The sequence below is a fragment of the Phascolarctos cinereus genome, unplaced genomic scaffold (assembly GCF_003287225.1).
Source record: "Phascolarctos cinereus isolate Bilbo 61053 unplaced genomic scaffold, phaCin_HiC Scaffold_9;HRSCAF=440, whole genome shotgun sequence".
Classification (NCBI taxonomy): Eukaryota; Metazoa; Chordata; class Mammalia; order Diprotodontia; family Phascolarctidae; genus Phascolarctos; species Phascolarctos cinereus.
The window spans coordinates 247,955,763-247,973,891 of NW_027556402.1; positions in this window are offsets into that span (position 1 = coordinate 247,955,763).

Below are 18,129 nucleotides of genomic sequence, written 5' to 3' on the forward strand. Positions count from 1 at the left end.
CTAAATAGTAGTCCTGAGTCAGTGTCAACTGAGATCGTTTGCATCAAGGTTTGGGAATTAACTGTGGAGAGTTTTGCCACTTCCAACCTTTATATTCCTAAAGAATGCACCTTCTTGGGCAGCTAGGTGGTGCAGTGGGTAGATCAGCGGCCCTGATTCAGAGGAGTTGAGTTCAAATGTGGCCTCAGACCAAACAGTTGACACTTACTAGCTGTGTGACCCTGGGCAAGTCACTTAACCTCAATTGCTGAAAAAATATAAATAAATAATTTTTTAAAAAATGTAGCCTCTTGTCCAAGCTCTCAGTGACCCAGAGTTATAGCCAGTTTGTGCAAAGGGATTGGCCTATTGGCTCCAGGAATAAGAAAAGAAGAATATATCTCTGACTCCAAACTAATCTTATGAATTGAGCCAGACCACTCTCTCCTCTATCCTTTATCTGCCTTGTTCCCCCTAAAAATATCCTTTTTTAAAAAAATCCTCTTAATGTGCAAGATCTTAAACCATAATAAAAGAATGAGAAACAATAGATAAACTTTTTGTCTCCTCACTAATTAAGATGCTGGGAAATGCAAAGCAAGATCAAGAAGTGGGTGAAACTGTTAAAAATTTCGGATGTCACGTAGGGATCTTAGTCTTCTCTTATACATAAGGAAGAGCCAGGAGACACTACCCCAGGATTACCATTATGTTCACAGGTCTGTGAGAGTGGTGCTTGGAGCGCCCCAATCCTGAATCCCAAACTCCAAAGCTTGGCAGAACGTGAATTGGTTGGAAGTCCACAGGGACCGCCAATCATTAGCTGTATTCTTGTACTTTGCCTTCAGAACTAATTCTAGACAATTGCATCCAGAAGTGCCGTCCCAATAAATTTAGATTCAAATACAAAATGTTTATGCATAGGCTGTCTTTCGTCTTTCTTTGGTGGCTTCTGTATTACCACTGTATCTTCTACTCAGAAAACATTTGCTGGTAAACGGTACAAAGACCAATAAATATCCAAACTCTACCTCGCATTCTTAGTGACCTATAGTTGTAGATTTCATTCCCTTCCTCTTTAAAAAAAAAACCATTATGACATATATCTTTTCCCCACTTTTGTGGTACTTTTCTTGTTCTGCAAGGTCATTAAAAAAATCATCATGGCTCACCAATACCCTTTTCCAGTTCTCTCAGTACTCAGTAATTAGTTGGAGTATTTTAGCCAAAATGATGATGAATCTTCCTGACTTTAGGGTAACCCCCAGGCTACAGGTCCAAGAAAGGTCCATTATCATTAGTTTGATGTTCAAGGGCAAACTGGTGGGACTGGGAAAGACCTAGTCTGTATTGGAGCGGGCTAATGAAGCTTGGCTTACTTCCATTCCATAATGAGGAGCTGAAGAAGGACTTTGCCGAAGGATAATAAAAGTTATTCAGTATTAATTCTAGTGACTGAAGTAGCAAGACAGTATGGAATGATTTTAAAAGCCTGGACTTGGAGTTAGGAGATCTTGATTTAAATTCCAACTCTGACACTTGCTAGTTGAATGACCCTGGACAAGTCACTTAAACTTCAGTTCTTTTATTTGTAAAATGGAGATAATAATACATTAACTGCAAGTAGGTTTTTTTAATAAGAAAAATATATGTTTTAGGTTTGAAAATGTTATAAGGATTGTTTTTGTTCAGGTATGTCCAACTTTTCAGGATCCCATGAGGGGCTTTCTTGGCAAAGATATTGGAGTGGTTTACCATTTCCTTCTCCACTAGATTAAGGCAAACAGAGGTTAAATGACTTGGCCATGGTCACACAGATAGCGATTGTCTGAGGCCAGATTTGAACTCAAGTCTTCGAGATTCCAGGCTCTATCCGCTGAGTCACGTAACTGTCTCTGTTATATGAATGTGCATTACTATTGTTATTGGCATGATCTTTGGGAACGTTGTGATCTCCATGCGGTGTCAGTCTCAAATGGACCGTTACCATTGCCCTGATATCCTTTAATTCATCTCCAATTAGTCCATTATTTCTTTCTCCCAGCAGCTATTCCACACCCTCTGTTTTCTCTTTAAGGCCCTAACTTCATTCTACTTCCCTCTGTCTCAACCAATGATTTTACCTCCTATATTCATGAAAAGATCAGATTTTGTTTTTTGGTAAATCTCTTAATCTTTATAGGCAGCACTCTACATGCCCACATCACTGAGTCTCAGACACTATATGCTAGTCAGATGGTGGACATCAGAAGCATGTTGTGGTGAAAAGCACCCAAGTGCTCATCACCCCCTCCCCCCAAGGACCAGTCAGCATTTAGACGCAGTACAGTCTCTGAGCCCGACCTCTCACTTGCTCTCTTCTAAGGATTCAGAGGACAGGACTCTATGAACTTTCAGGGTCGATGCTGACCACTTTTGTGTTAATTCCTATGACCTCAGCACGCTCACGATAACAGACACCATGGGAAGCAATGGGGAGAGCACAATTAATTCCAGGGTCACATAATCTGGGATCAACTTGATACATATGTGAGCTTGAAAGAATCGCTTAATCGTGTTGGACCTCTTTTTGCTAATCTGTTACAAAGAGGGAGTTGGAATACATGTCCTTTAAGGTCCCTTCCAACTCAAACTCTGTGATCACATGTTCCTGTAAATTTATCACAGTTATCATGAAAAGCAGGGGTGTTATAATTGTAGTGGATAGAGCACTGGATCTAGAATCAGAGGACCTGCCAATAGTAATGATAACAACAACAATGTTAACAACTAGCTTTATACAGTGTGTACTACATGCCAGGCACAGTACTAAATACTTTATAACTTTACCTTAATTGATTCTCGCAACAATTGTGTGATGTAGGTTCTCTTATTATCCCCATTTTACACTTGAAAAAATTGAGGCAAACAGAGGTGAAGTGACTTAACCAGGGTCACACACCCAGTTGCCTCACTAAGGCAACTGGCTACCTTCAGCTTTCTCTCAGTCCTCTCTTCTCTCTCTCCAAAATTCCTTGCCAGCAGGCCATAATTCACCATTTACACTAATCAATCAGAGATGCATGTAGTTCATGATTTTAAAAGTCGGGAAGGGAATTAGTGTTTAGCATCTGGTGAAAACCTTTCTTCTTCCCAGGCCTAATGAGCCTGGATGTTTGTCTTCCCTTGGTTTCCCAGTCTTACCAAGAAGGAATACAAGAATGTTATAAATAATAAGGCACAATCCAGGAAGCATCATTCCCTAACACAACAGAGACTACCAGCCCTTTCCTGAATTGCCCAGCTTAGCACTAATGTATGCAGTCCTTGGTTTCAGACACTTGACCCACAGTGAGTCAGGAAGAGGTAAAGATTTCTTGTGTGCTTTGATTTTACAGAAGTCCCTACTGTCAACAGCAAAGTACAATAAAAAAACAAAACAAAATATTGTATTTAAAATGAGAACACCCATGTTTAAATCCTGCTCTTCTCACTTGTTACCTGTGTGACAAGGGTCAACGAGCAACCTCTCTGGACCTTAATTGTTTCCTCATATGCAAAATAAGCAGTTTGGACTATATATATATACACATACATACACATACATACATACATACATACATACATATATACATACATACATACATATATTATATATATGTATATATATGCATATATATACACATACATACACATACATACATACATATTATATATATGTATATATATGCATATATATATATATATATATATATATATACACATACACATATACATATGCATATACATATATGGGTCTGTATAGATCTATATCTCTCTATCTTTCTTTCTATCTGTCTATTTATCTATCAATGTATGTTCCAAACTCCATTTCTAACTGTGATATTAAATCATTTAGTATGTAGCCTGAATTTGAGAATACTATGTCTGGGTCATCTGCTGATTTGTTGGCTCCAATCAACACTTCAGTGCTATTTCACTGACACACAATGGAGAATGTAAGGATTCAGTGGCCGACGTGACAATAATGTTTGCCCTTCTGTATGAATTATGCCATTGTGATTCTACATTAGACCACAGATTGTCTGTCAAGTCATGAAGGGCAATTTCTGCCGTTTCAGTGTTTGAAGCCTTTTTCTTAGGAATTGCCCAGAGATGCCAACCACACTCATTCATTTCCACTGGCACAGCCTTCAAGCTTCTATTCAGATATTCCCCTCTACCTCCTTCACCACCCAATTGCTTCCTCCAAGGAATGATAACAAGCTAGATAGCTGGAAAGCTGAGTCCCAATTGGGAAGTACATGGTGCTTCAAATGGCCCAACCTACCTGAGCAAGGGCAGACTCTTCTTAGAGACACCTGAGGTCTTGTGGATGAATCTGGGAGGATGGTTTATACCTTTCTGGCAGTTTGAGGCCCTTCTCCCTGAAGCATTTCCCTAATCCCTTCCCAAGAAGCAAGAGTCCCTTGGGTAAATGTCTCCAGAGAAAAGTCATAACTGGTGAAATCATCTTTGCTGTAAACATGGGTTTGGATTGTATGATGCTGTGCCATTTACTTATTTGTTTTTTCAAGTGAGTTTATAGGAGGAATTTTTGTGGTGTTCACCTGGGACCTCATTTGTTGAAATATCCCTTCAGATTCTATCACGGATCATCTTTTATTCAAAAGAGATCGTTATCATTGAACAGGTCCCCAGACACACAGAACTATCAGATTTTAAATAGAAAATAGGCTTTAGGCATTATAGAGTCTAGCTACTTCTCATTAACCATGAGGAATCTGAGTCCCAGAAAGCACAATTCATTCCACCAGGGTGACACTGTGGGTTACTGTTAGAGCCATGATTAGAACACAGGGATTCTGACTCTGAGGACAAATGCATTTCACTTATACCACAATTTGTAGTGTAATGGGCAAATCAGTCATTCCCAAGATTGTTGTTTGTTTAGTAGCTTAATACCTTCCTGTCATCCTCCTTTGCTCCTTCTCACTGTGTTGCATCCTTGCTAGACATTCTGTATATGCACGTGTCAGTCCCTTGCTGTACTTAAAAAGGTTTTTGATTTCTTAGGTGAAGTTGCTCCCCTTACTGTGGGGATCTTTACCCCTCCGTTCCTTTTGTTGTTGTTGTTGTTTTGTGTGTTTGCTTGTTTGTTTTTTTCTTCTTTGTTGCTGAAACAAAATGCACGCCCTTGGAACTTACTTTTTGATTATCAGTGTCTCCAAACTTAGCTTGGCAGAACACAGAATGTCTCACCTGACCCGCACAAAAAACTTTTCCAGTTTGGTACACCTTTCCAGAACCTGTGTCCTTCAGGCATGACCTTTATGGATCCAGTGTCACTGCAGCAGGATAAGGAGTCATGGATTTGATTTATCCGCTACTTAATCCATGGATGGGGAGACATTTGAGACAATTATATTCAGTGGGCCTGGAGAGAGACATAGCTGATGTTATCTACCAAAGGAAGCATAAATATGTAACACTGAGATAGTGTGGTCAAGTTGTCAAAGTACTCTCCATGCTTTATCTCATTTGAACCTTGGAATCATTCTCAGCTGAAGCCACCATAGGCTTGTTTGTTTGCTTTTTCCAGGTATAGGACAGCTAGTTATTTCCCCACACAAAAGAAACACTAAACACAAAACACAAGCATACATTGACAGAAAGACTTAACTATGGTTTATTAACCTAATATAACTACCGTTACAGACACTCTTGCCTCTTCTCATCTCCTCCTGGCCCAAATTGTTGCTTGAGCATTTTCAGAATGTGGGATATTTTCCTTTTTTTAATTTTAATTTGTTATTCATTATTTTAACTTTTTTTTATTTTTAAATTTTAAGTTCCAAATTCTGTCCGTTCCTTCCACACCTTCCCACACACACTGAGAAGGCATGCCATATGATATCAATTATACATGTGAAATCATTCAAGACTTATGTCCATATCATCCACATTTCAAAGAAACAAGAAAAATGAAGAAAATGAGAAAATTATACTTTCCTTTGTCTTCAGAGTTCATTAGTATATGACATTTTTGCATCTCGAATCCTTTAGAATTGTCTTGGATCACTAGCTGGATCAAAGTAGTAAAGTCTTTCACAGTTGATCATCATTCCAGTAGTGCTGTTACTGTGCACAGTGATCTCCCAGTTCTCCCATCTCTCCCCACACCACCAGAACCACCCCAGCATCATTTCTTATAGCACAATAGTACTGCATCACCATTACATGCCACAACTTGTTTAGCTACCCCTCAATTTCCAATTCTTTGCCACCAGAAGAAGATCTTCTGGAAATATTTTTGTAAGGGTCATTTCCCTTTTTCTTTGATCTCTTTGGGATACAGACCTAGTAGTGGTTTTGCAGAGTCAAAAGATATGTACAGCTTTACATCCCTTTGGGTCTACTTCCAGATTGTTTTCTAAAATGGTTGGATCAGTGTACTACTCCACCAACAATTCATTAATATGCATATGTTCAATCATCTTCTCCAGCACTTGTCATTCCTGATAGGTCTGAGATGATACTTCAGAGTTGTTTTAATTTACATTTCACTAATCAGTAGTGATTTAGAACATTTGTTTATCATGGTTATAGCTTGGATTTCTTCTTCTGAAAACTGCTTTTTTTATTTCCTCTGACCATTATCACTTAGAGGAGGGCTCTTATTTTTATAAATTTGACTCAGTTCTATAGTCAGTACATATTTGAGAAAGAAGGCCTTTATTACATAAACTTGTTATATATTTTATATTACTTCATTATCTATAGTACCTTTTAGCATAATGTGATTTCAGTGAGTATCCCTTTTAATTATGTCTATTTTTGCTTTCTCTCAGATTATGATTGCTTCACCTGTCTTTCTTTTACTCTCCAGCCCTTTATTTCAACTCTACATGTGTCTTTCTGTTTCAAGTATATCTCTTGTAAACAACATATTGTTGTATTTTGGTTTCTAATTCATTCTGCTCTCAGCCTCTGTTTTATGGGTGAACTCATCCCAGTCCCATTCACAGTTATGATCACTAACTATGCATTGTTACTTTCTCTCTCTCTCTCTCTCTCTCTCTCTCTCTCTCTCTCTCTCTCTCTCTCTCTCTCTCTCTCTCTCTCTCTCCTTCTCCTCCCCCCCCTCTCCTCCTCTCCTGTCCCTCCTCAGAAGTCTACTTTGCCTCTAACCTTCCTTGATCCACCCTCCCTTTCATCCCTCATACCCCATTTCTCTTATCTCCTTCCCATTCTCTTTCCTTATTAGGTAAGTTTAATGTCTATATTCAACTGAGTATGTATATATATTCTTCTTTCTCTGAACCAATTCTGATGAGAATGAAGTTCAAGCCTGGCCTGACCATAGCCGCCCGCCCCCATCATTTCCCCTCCCCTGAAAATACTCTTCCTTGAATGCCTCTTTTACGTGAGGAGATTTTCCCCATTCTACTTCTCCATTCCCCTTTCTCCTGGTGTATTCCGCTTCCTCACCTCTTCACTTTTTTAATATAATTCCAACATAATGGACTCACACCTCTGTCTATGTAAACTCTTTTTTTAACTGCCCTAATAATGATAAAGTTCTTAGGAGTTACATGTATCATCTTCCCATATACAATATGCTATTCTCAATAAGGACATGGCATCATTTGCTATATAGAAGGCTAAAAAATTAGTTGAAGAAATTGGAGATGTTTAGCCTGAAGAAGAAATGACTTAGTGTGGGCATTCTCATAGTCTTCAGGTATGTGAATGTTTTCATATGAAAGATGTCTTAGGCTAATTCTGGAGCAAATTACAGAAGATCCAAAAGGCAGATTTGGACTCAGCAGGAAGAGGTACCTGTCATCCCTATTGTCTGTCCCATCACTAAATTTCTCCAAAAGATGTTTACAATGAGCCAACAGAACATGAGCATTATATTATACAATTTCAAAAAGTAGTTAATTGATCCACCTCTGTAATAATGCAGAGAAAATTAAGAGAAAAATAGTAATAGCAGGAGAGTGACTTGTCCCTGGACTGTTTCAATCTGAAATTGTCACATAAAGGAACATCGATAAGATGCTATTAATGGTGCAATAGGAACTTAAGAATTGCCTGAGTTCACATCCAGCCTCAGACAATCTATCCTCTGCTCCACCTATCTGCCTGGAAGCATTTGGGGGAAGCCTCATTGGGTTCCTTAAGATACAGTGATCCATAACATGAAAATCTATGCTTTTGATACCATTATTTCCTGTGGAGGTCACTTCTGTTTCTGAAGTCATGGAGTTATCTGCTAATTTCTGAATCTGATGGCTTTTTCTTAGTCCTCTCTGCAGTTTCTGAAAGTCTCTTCAATGCCTTCTCCTAGAGACTGACTCGTCCCCTTGTCTGTAACACCATTCTCCTATGAGATATACATTAGAGCACATGAACAAGAACCCCACAGTATAGACAGGCATGAATCAATTGGAATCTGCATTATTGGAAAAATCAATATTAATAAGGTCACAGGTCATTTTTTTTAAATTTCAGTAGAGGAACCCAAAGGGCAGACATTTGTTCAATGTCAAGTTGTGTAGTGGTGTCTAGTGAAGTCCCCCAGTGATACAGCTTTTGTCTTGGGCATTTTTTTTTTTTGCAAATGACTTGGATAAAGGCAATCATGACATTCTTATACAATTTTCAGATAAAAGTTGTCAAAGATGCCTAAACCATTATATGACAAAGTCAAAAGAAGACTAGAAAATGTATGTGAATGAAATAAAATTAAATTTGTAGGGAATAGTTGTAAAGTCTTACACTTTGAGAAAAAATCCAATAACTATAAATACACAATAGAGTGGAAATGGTAGTATAGTAATTTAATTTTAAAAGATCTGAATATACTTCAAAATAAATATGTCAACATTGTGAGTTGGTAGCCATTAAAATAAGTGAGTTGTTTAGCTTTGTTATGAAATGAAAAGAGTGAAGGAAAAAGGGAAGAGTGCTTCTGTAATTCCCCCAGCTTTAGCAAATGTAGAAGAGTGGGTTCCATTCTGAACACCATTTTTCAAGAAGGACATTGATTAGCTAGAGAGTGTGCAGAGGAGGACAACCAAGATGGCGAAGACCCTCAGTGTCGTGCCATGTTAGCAATGGTCAAAGGAACCTGGAGTATTTAGTATGGAAAAGAAAAGTTTAATCTAGCATGAGAGCTGTTTTTCACTATCTGGAGGACTTTCATATGGACAATGGGGTAGAATATTTCCAATTGGCCACAGAAGGTACAACCAAGAGCCAAAGGAATCATGTTTCGGTTTGATGTTAGAATTATTTTTCCCTCCAATATTAGAGCCATTCAGAGTCCAAATGAGCTGGTTCACTAAGTAATAGGTTCCACCTCCCTAGAGGTGGTCATGCAAAGGTTGGATGACCACCTGTCGTGTGTATTAGAGTCTATTCATATGCAGATGTATTTTGGACCAAATGGATTGTAAGTTCCCTTCAAACACTGAATTTCTGTGGTTATGTGAAATAGATCCCAATAGACAAAGCTATGGTGTAGTTCAAATAGCATTAGACTTGTTTCAAGTCATATAGTTTAAGTTCCCATGTCAGTACTACCATTAAGTAGGGAGGTATTTTTCATCCATTCTTTTAAAACTTATGAATTCTATTTTCTTGCTATAGAAAAGAAAGGATTTGGCCATTTTTCATACCCATGACATTTTTTCCATCTGTAAAATATTGTATGGTTCTTCTCAAATGCTTGTCATTGTCAATCTGTGAGCATTGTGATCTTACAAGAGAAAATGCCTGCGCACTGGAAGGAGAGAGAGGTGTGATGTTCTTCTGTCTACTTCCAACTCCTTACTCTGCATTTTAAGTGGCTGCCTCCCATCCCAGCTATCTCCATTTGTATCTCTACCTCCAGTTTTACCAATCTTCCTTCAAGTCTCGAAGTCCTAGCTTCTGCATGAAGCCATCCCTTGTCTTCCCAAATCTGAGAAACTTCCCAAATCTGAGGAGGCTTTCTTCTTTATATCTCCTGTATGCTATCTATCTATCTATCTATCTATCTATCTATCTATCTATCTATCTATCTATCTGTCTGTCTATCTATCTATATCTGCCATGGGACTGTGAGTTTCTTGAGAGCAGGGATCATCATATTTCTTTGTTTGGTTGGTTTTGTACCCACCTTTATATCCCTAGCACTTAACATAATGACTGGAAAATAATGAGAGCTTAATAATTGTTTGTGGACTTGGCCCACCTATGAGGCCAGTTCTATTGTGCTTTGATCGTTCCTGAGTACATTCTATATGATTATAGGACTGCCTTAGACATGATTGAACTCTTTTATGGAAGGAGAAATTGAAGCCCAGAAAGTGGTAGGTAATAGGGCATTTATTTAGGTCTGGAAGGGAGCTGACAGGCCATTTGTCCAATCCCTGCATTTCACAGACGAGAAAACCGGGAGTTTAACTGACTTACCCAAAGTCAAAATGCAGTTAGCATCAGAGGCAGCATTTGAATCCTCTGACTCTAGAGGCAGGGTCCTGATAGCCCATAGTTAGTAAATGGTACAACTAGATTTTGAACTGATATATTCTGGATTCAGCAGCGTTCTTTCCATTACACTAGACCCAAACAGTTCTATAAGAACGTGACATAAAGCGTTTATAACCTGGATCTGAGCATAAGGCTGGAATAAAGTTGCATGGGAGGTCAGGATGCAGGATCAGTTCATCCCCATCAGCCCCTCAAAAATACAGGTTTACAGCCTGTACTCAGTGCAGAAAAGGAGGAGCTGGTATGTATCCTAGAGATTTGGTGACAGGGTAGGTACTTGGGGCAGTTCAGTAATAACAGGAGGGGCTCAAGTGTTAAATTCTGGAAGCTGCAAGGACTCTCCCCCAACCTACCACGCAACTGAGCCTTATCTCGTATTTTGTAAGCAGGTGTTTTGAGCGCAAGCATGAAATAACACTTATCTCAATTAAATGTCACCTTCTTAGATTTTTCCTAGCATCTAATCATGCCAAAATTTAATTTTTGTGTGTGTGCTAACTCCATTATGCATCATATTTTATTCCTTCCAACTATGTGTCATCAGCAAATTGTTCATGCATTCCATTTCTACTTTTATTTAAGCCTCCAATATGAATGCTAAATGGCAGAGATATAACCACTGATTTCTGAAATACTCCAGTGCAGATTTCCTTCAGAATTGGCTTTGAATTATAAATGATTACTTGCCCTCAAATCATTTAGTCAGTTTTGAATCTGCCTAACTGTTCTATTGTTTCAGCCACAAACTTTGTCTTCTCTACAAAGATAGAAGAGTGACTTTATCACATCCATTATATACACACACACGTATGTATATGTATATGTGTGTACACACACACACACACACACACACACATAAAACAGTTTAATTACACTTCCAGTAAATGAAATGAAATTAGACTGCCATGATCTATTCTTCATCATGTTATGCTAGTGCTTTGAGATGACTTCTTCCCATTCCTCTAATAATTCGCTGTATATTTTTAGAACAGTTAGAACTGGAATAAGTGATTGGTTTAAGATTGGAAAAGGGAAACGACAGGGCTTTGTGTTGCCACGTTATTTTTTAACTTATTACAGGTCATTCATACAAAATCATACAAAGTACCAGGCTGGATGAATAAGTCATTTAATCTGTTCCTCAGTTTCCTCACTCATAAAATGGGATGAGAATTGTACCTGTCTCACAGGATTGTTTTGAAGAACAAATGAAGTAAAAATTGTATTTAGTACTTTGCCTGGCACGTAGTAGGATTTAGTATTATTAATTGTAGGAACCCTTTATAGGGCCCAGTGCTTGCCTGATGATCCATTTCCTAGATTCAAAACACTTCAATCTACAAAATGCTAATAGTAGTCCTGAGTTATTGTCAACCTGTTACCCACATAGCTAGCTTCAAAGCTTAGAAATTAGCCAAGGAGAGTTTTACTGTTTACTATGTTTGTATTCCTAAAGAATGCAGCCTCTTATCCAAGCTCTCAGTGTACCAGAGTTATACCCAATTTGTTCAGGGTGATGGGCCCCTTAGCTCTGGGAATAAGAAGATAAGGATATGTCATTGACTTCAGGCCAATTATAAAGGACAAGCCAGGCCACTGTCTCTTTTATCCTTTACTCACTTTTTTCCCCTAAAAAATTTCTTTTTTTCACCCTCCAAATAAGCAGAGATCCTAAACCAATTATCTCCCTGTTACAAATAAAGGAACTGAAGCTTGTGAAAATTAAATTACTTGCCCAGTGTCACTCAACTAGTAAGTGTCAGAGTTGGGATTTAAATCCAGATCTCCTAATTCCAAATCAAGGCTCTTAACACCGTAATGCGGTTTTGCTATTTTAATAACTTGAATTAATAATGAATAATTTCTATTACCCTCCAGCAAAGTCCTTCTTCAGCTCCTCACTGTGGAATGGAAGTAGGCCAGGCTTCATTTGACTGCGGCAGTGCAGTATAGGTCTTTCCAGTCCCACCAGTCTGGACTTGAACCCTAAAATAATGATAAACTTGTCTGGTGCCTGTAGCCTGGGTGTTGCCCTAGCTAACGTTGGAAACTCAGAAAATTGTCTATGAATTGTTGTCGTTGTTGTCGTTGTTGTTGTTCAGTCTTGTCAGACTCTTCATGAGCCCATGTGGGGTTTTCTTGGCAAAAGTGCCAGAGTGGTTTACCATTAGTACAACAGTAGGCCAGAACAGGAACATGACCTATTACTCCGCAGAACAGTGTTAACTGCCTTGACCTAAGTTCTTTTTGGCCTCAAATAGTCAGTAGCTCTGTGACCCTGAGCAGCTCACTTAACCTATGTTTCCCTTAATCCACTGGAGAAGAAAACGGTGTAAGGCAGCAAACTATGCTGCCGACTATGCCAAAGGTAAGGGGACAGACTCTCCTGCCACAATTATGCCGGTGATAAGGTGGGGTGCTCTTCAAGAGAGTACTGAGATACAAAGAAGGAGAGATTCCTACTAGCTTGATTACTGATAGATTTTATTAGGGCTAATTAAGCTAAGTGTGTTGTTTAAGGGCATTTATTTACAAAAGGTCAGTTGTCCTAGGCAGAAGCTGGCCCAACACCATAGATCCCTGGGCCAATCCCAAGCTAGGTTAGATATTACATAGAAACAGAACAAAGAAGGTGTAGTATCAAGATGGTTCAAGATCGTGTGCAAGTTTTCCAGTGGGATTTTTGACCCATATGCTTTTACTGGTATACTTTAATGCATTTTTGGTTAGTTGACTGTTTCATCCTCGAGAAGCCATTCCTTACATTCAGTTTTCTCCTCAGTGCCCTAATTCCAGCCTACTTTCTTCTGTCTTGGCCAGTAATTTTATCTCCTATTTTCAGAAAAAGATCACATTTTGGCCTTGGGTAAGTTATTCAACCTTCATAAGCAGCATTCTAAATGCCCATGTCACTGAGTCTCAGATACTGTATGTCAATCAAATGGTAGAAACCAGAGGCATCTTGTGGTAAGAAACATGCAAATGCTAATCATCACCAAGGGCCAATCAGCATTTGGATCAAGCACATTCTCTGGGTTTGACATTTCATTTGTTCTCTTCCAAGGATATGGACTCAGAGGACATTTGTTCATTCATTTGTGAGACATGTCCAATACGTTGTGACCCCGTTTGAGGTTTTCTGGGCAAAGATAAGGGAGTGGTTTGCCATTTCTTTCTCCAGCTCATGTTACAGATGAAGAAACAGGTAAAGAAAGTTGAGTGACTTCCCCAGATTCACACAGCAAGTGAGTGTCTGAAGCCAGATTTGAACCCAGGAGGATGAGTCTTCCTGATTCCTGTCACCTTATCCACTGTACCACTTAGCAACCCCCATGCTGCCCACTTTCATCCTAATGTGTGTTCTGAACAACAAAACTGAAGCAACAGGGTTAAATGATCTGCCCAAGGTCACACAGATTATAAATGTCTGAAGCCATTAGACCACAGAATACCTATTGAATCATGTATGGCAATTTTTCTCTTTTTGATGTTTGTACCCTTTTCTTATGAAGTGCTCACAGATGCCAGCCACAGGCATTTAATTACGTTGGCACAGCCTTCAAGCTTCTGTTCAGGCATGACTCTACCCACATTGCCACCCAACTGCTGCCTCAATGGAATGAAAACAGGCCAGACAACTGAAAAGTTGAGTCGCAATTTGGAAATGGTCCAAGTGGCCCAACCTACCTAAGCAAGGGCAAACTCTTCTTAGAGACACCTGAGGTCTTGTGGAAGAATCTGGGTGGATGGTTTATACCTTTCTGGCAGTTTGAGGCCCTTCTCCCTGAAGCATTTCTCTAATCTCTCCCAAAGAAGCAAGAGTCCCTTGGGTAAATGTCTCCAGAGAAAAGTCCTAACTGGTGAAATCATCTTTGCTGTAAACATGGGTTTGGATTGTGTGATGCTGTGCCATTTACTTATTTGTTTTCCAAGTGAGTTTGTATGAAGAATTTCTTTGGTGTTCACCTGGGACCTACGATGTTGAAATATCCCATCAGATTGCATCACGGATCATCTTTTATCCAAAATAGATCATTATCGTGGAACAAGTCACAAGAGAAAAAGAATTATCAGATTTTAGACACAGAATAGGTTTTAGACCTCATGGAATCTACGTCATAGCAATGATGAGGAATCTGAGGCCAAGCAAGAAGTTACTCAACCAAGGCCTAGGACATACGTGTTTATTTATACCATTATTTGTAATCTAATAAGCAACTCTTGATAAATCATGGGATTATTGTTCATTTTGTAGATTACCTGATTCCCTTTATTCTCCTTTGTGCCTTCTTATTGTAAACATGTATTATGTATGTATGTATGTGTGCGTATATGTACACATGTATATATGCACATGTCTGCATGTGTGTATATATGCGTGTGAGTATGTATATATATATATATATATATGTATACATACACACACTTATATATATGTATATATAAATGTATATGTATATGTGTGGCATTGTGTATATATCAACTCCCGTTATTACACTCACAAATATTTTTGATTTCTTACATGAGGGTGCTCCCTCCATTGTAAGGATCTTTACTACTCCCTTTTTTGTTTGTTTGTTTGTTTGTTTTAATTATAGTTGTTGTTCAGTCATTCCATCATATCTGAATCTTCATGACCACATGGACCATGTATACAAGGCCCTTCTATCCTCCACTATCTCCCAAATTATGTCCAAATTGATGTTTCTTGCTTCAATACAACATCTGTCTAGTCCTCTGCTATCCCCTTTTTCGTTGTCCTTCAATTTTTCCCAATATCAGGGTCTTTTCCAATGAGTCCTGTCTTCTCATTATGTGCCCAAAGTATTTAAGCTTCAGCTTTAATATTTGACCTTCCAATGAATAGTGTAAATTAAGGGTTTTTAAAAAAATTTTTTTAAATATTTTTTGGTTTTTTATTAAATTGTTTAGTTTTCAACATTCACTTCCACAAGATTTTGAGATCCAAATTTTCTCCCCATATCATCCCTCCCCCCACCCCAAAATGGCATGCATTCTGAATACCCCTTCCTTTAATCTGACCTCCCTTCTATTTTCCCCGTCTTCTCTTATCACCTTCCCTTCTATTTTCCTGTAAGGCAGAATAGATTTTATACCCCATTGCCTGTATATCTTATTTCCCAGTTGCATGTGAAAACAATTTTTAACATTTATTTTTTAAAACTTTCAGTTCCAAATTTTCTCCTTTTCTCCCCCCCAACCTACCCTCATTGAGATGGCAATCAACTCGATATAGGTTATACTTGTGCAGTAATGCAAAACACTTCCATAGTAGTCATGTTGTGAAAAACTAAGTATATTTCCCTTAATCCTATCCTGGTCCCATTTATTCTATTCTCCTTTTTCACCCTGTCCCTCCTTAGAAGTGTCTGCTTCTGATTACCCCCTCCCTTAATATGTCCTCCACTCTATCATCTTCCTGCTTTCTTATCCCCTTCCCTCCTAATTTCCTGTAAGGTAAGATAGATTTCCATACCCAATTGAGTGTGTATGATATTACCTCCTTAAGCCAAATCCAATGAGAATAAGATTCACTCATTCCCTCTCACCTTCCCCCATTTCTCTTCCAATGTAAAAGCCTTTCCTTGTCTGTTTTATGTGAGATAATTTACCCCATTCTGCCTCTCCTTTTCTCCCAGTATAATCCTCTCTCACATCTTAATTTTATTCTGCAGATATCAGCCCTTCATCTTCAATTCACCCTGTGCCATCTCTCTCTCTCTCTCTCTCTCTCTCTCTCTCTCTCTCTCTCTCTCTCTCTCTCTCTCTCTCTCTCTCTATCTCTCCATATAATTTTTTTCCCCTCCAACTACCCTAATACTGACAAAGGTCTCATGAGTTATAAATACCATCTTTCCATAGAGGAATGTAAATAGTTCAACCTTAATAAGCTCCTTGTGATCTCTGTTTCCTATTTACCTCTTCATGTTTCTTTTGAGTCTTGTATTTGAAAGTAAAATTTTCTACTCAGCTCTGGTCTTTTGATGAAGAATACTTAAAAGTCCTCTATTTCACTGAATTGCCATTTTCCCCCTAAAGGATTATACTCATTTTTGCTGGGTATGTGATTCTTGGTTGTAATCTTATCCCCTTTGCCCTCCAGAATATTATATTCCATGCCCTGCAGTCCCTTAACGTAGAAGCTGCTATATCCTATGTTATCATGAGTGTATTTCCACAATACTTGAATTGTTTCTTTCTGATTGCTTGCTATATTTTTTCCTTCACCTGGGAACTCTGGAATTTGGCTGCAATATTCCTAGGAGTTTTCCTTTAGGTATATCTTTCAGGAGGTGATTGGTGGATGCTTTCAGTTTCTATTTTGTCCTCTGGTTCTAGAATATCAGGGCAGTTTTCCTTGATAATTTCTTGAAAGATGATGTCCAGGCTCTTTTTTTTTTATGGCTTTCAGACAATCTAATAATTTTTAATTTCTTTCTCCTGGATCTGTTTTCCAAGTCAGTTGTTTTTCCAGTCAGATATTTCACATTGTTTTCTATTTTTTTCATTCTTTTGGATTTGTTTTACACGGTATTGATTTCTCATAAAGTCACTAGCTTCCAATTGCTCCCTTCTAATTTTTAAGGAAGTATTTTCTTCAGTAAGTTTTTGGACTTCCTTTTCCATTTGGCCAGTTTTGCTTTTTAGGACATTCTTCTCCTCATTGGCTTTTTGGACCTCTTTTGCCATTTGGGTTAGGCTATTTTTTAAGGTGTTATTTTCTTCAATATTTTTTGAGTCTCCTTTAGCAAGCTGTTGACTAGTATTTTTTTTTAATATTTTCTTGCATCACTCTCATTTCTCTTCTCAGTTTTTCCTCTACTTCTCTTACTTACTTCTCAAAATCCTTTTTGAGCTCTTCTGAGGCCTGAGACCAATTCATATTTTTCTTGGAGCCTTTGGATGTAAGAGCTTTGACTTTGTTGTGTTCTTCTGGTTGTATATTTTCATCTTCTTTGCAACAAAAGACTCTATGGTCTTATTTTTTTTACACAGTTTGTTCATGATCTCAGCCAGTTACTTGAATTTTAAAATCTTTGTTAAGGTAGGGGTCTGCATCCAGTGTGGAGAATGTACTGTCCCAAGCTTTGGGGGTTTTGTGCTACTATTTTCAGAAATACTTCTAGGGACGTGTAACTTTGCAGTTCTTCCAAGTTGGTATGATCAGGAGTGAGGTCCTTACTCCTTTCCTGGCCTGTGTTCTGGTCTATGAGTGACCAAAAACACTCTTTTCTCCCTTGGAAGTGTGAGGAGGATTCCCTTTTTGCCTCCACCATGAGCTCCACTACACCAGCACTCCTCCTCACCCCAGGACTGCCACCCAGAACTCTGACCCAAATCCAAGCATGGGCAAAGCAAGAGAATCCTGCATCAGCACCAGCAAAGAGATTCATGAAATCCCCATCTGATCAGTCACTCGATTCCCCCTCAGTCTGTGGGACAGAAGCTCTGGAGGCAGCCACCACCCTGGGGCCATGCACAGGGACTAGGCTAGGACAGGATTTCTCTCTTACTGCAGTCACAGACTTTTTTCTTTACTGACCTTTTAAGTTGTCTTTGGCATTAGTGGGTGGAAAAGACTGGAAATTGCCACAGCTGTCCTTG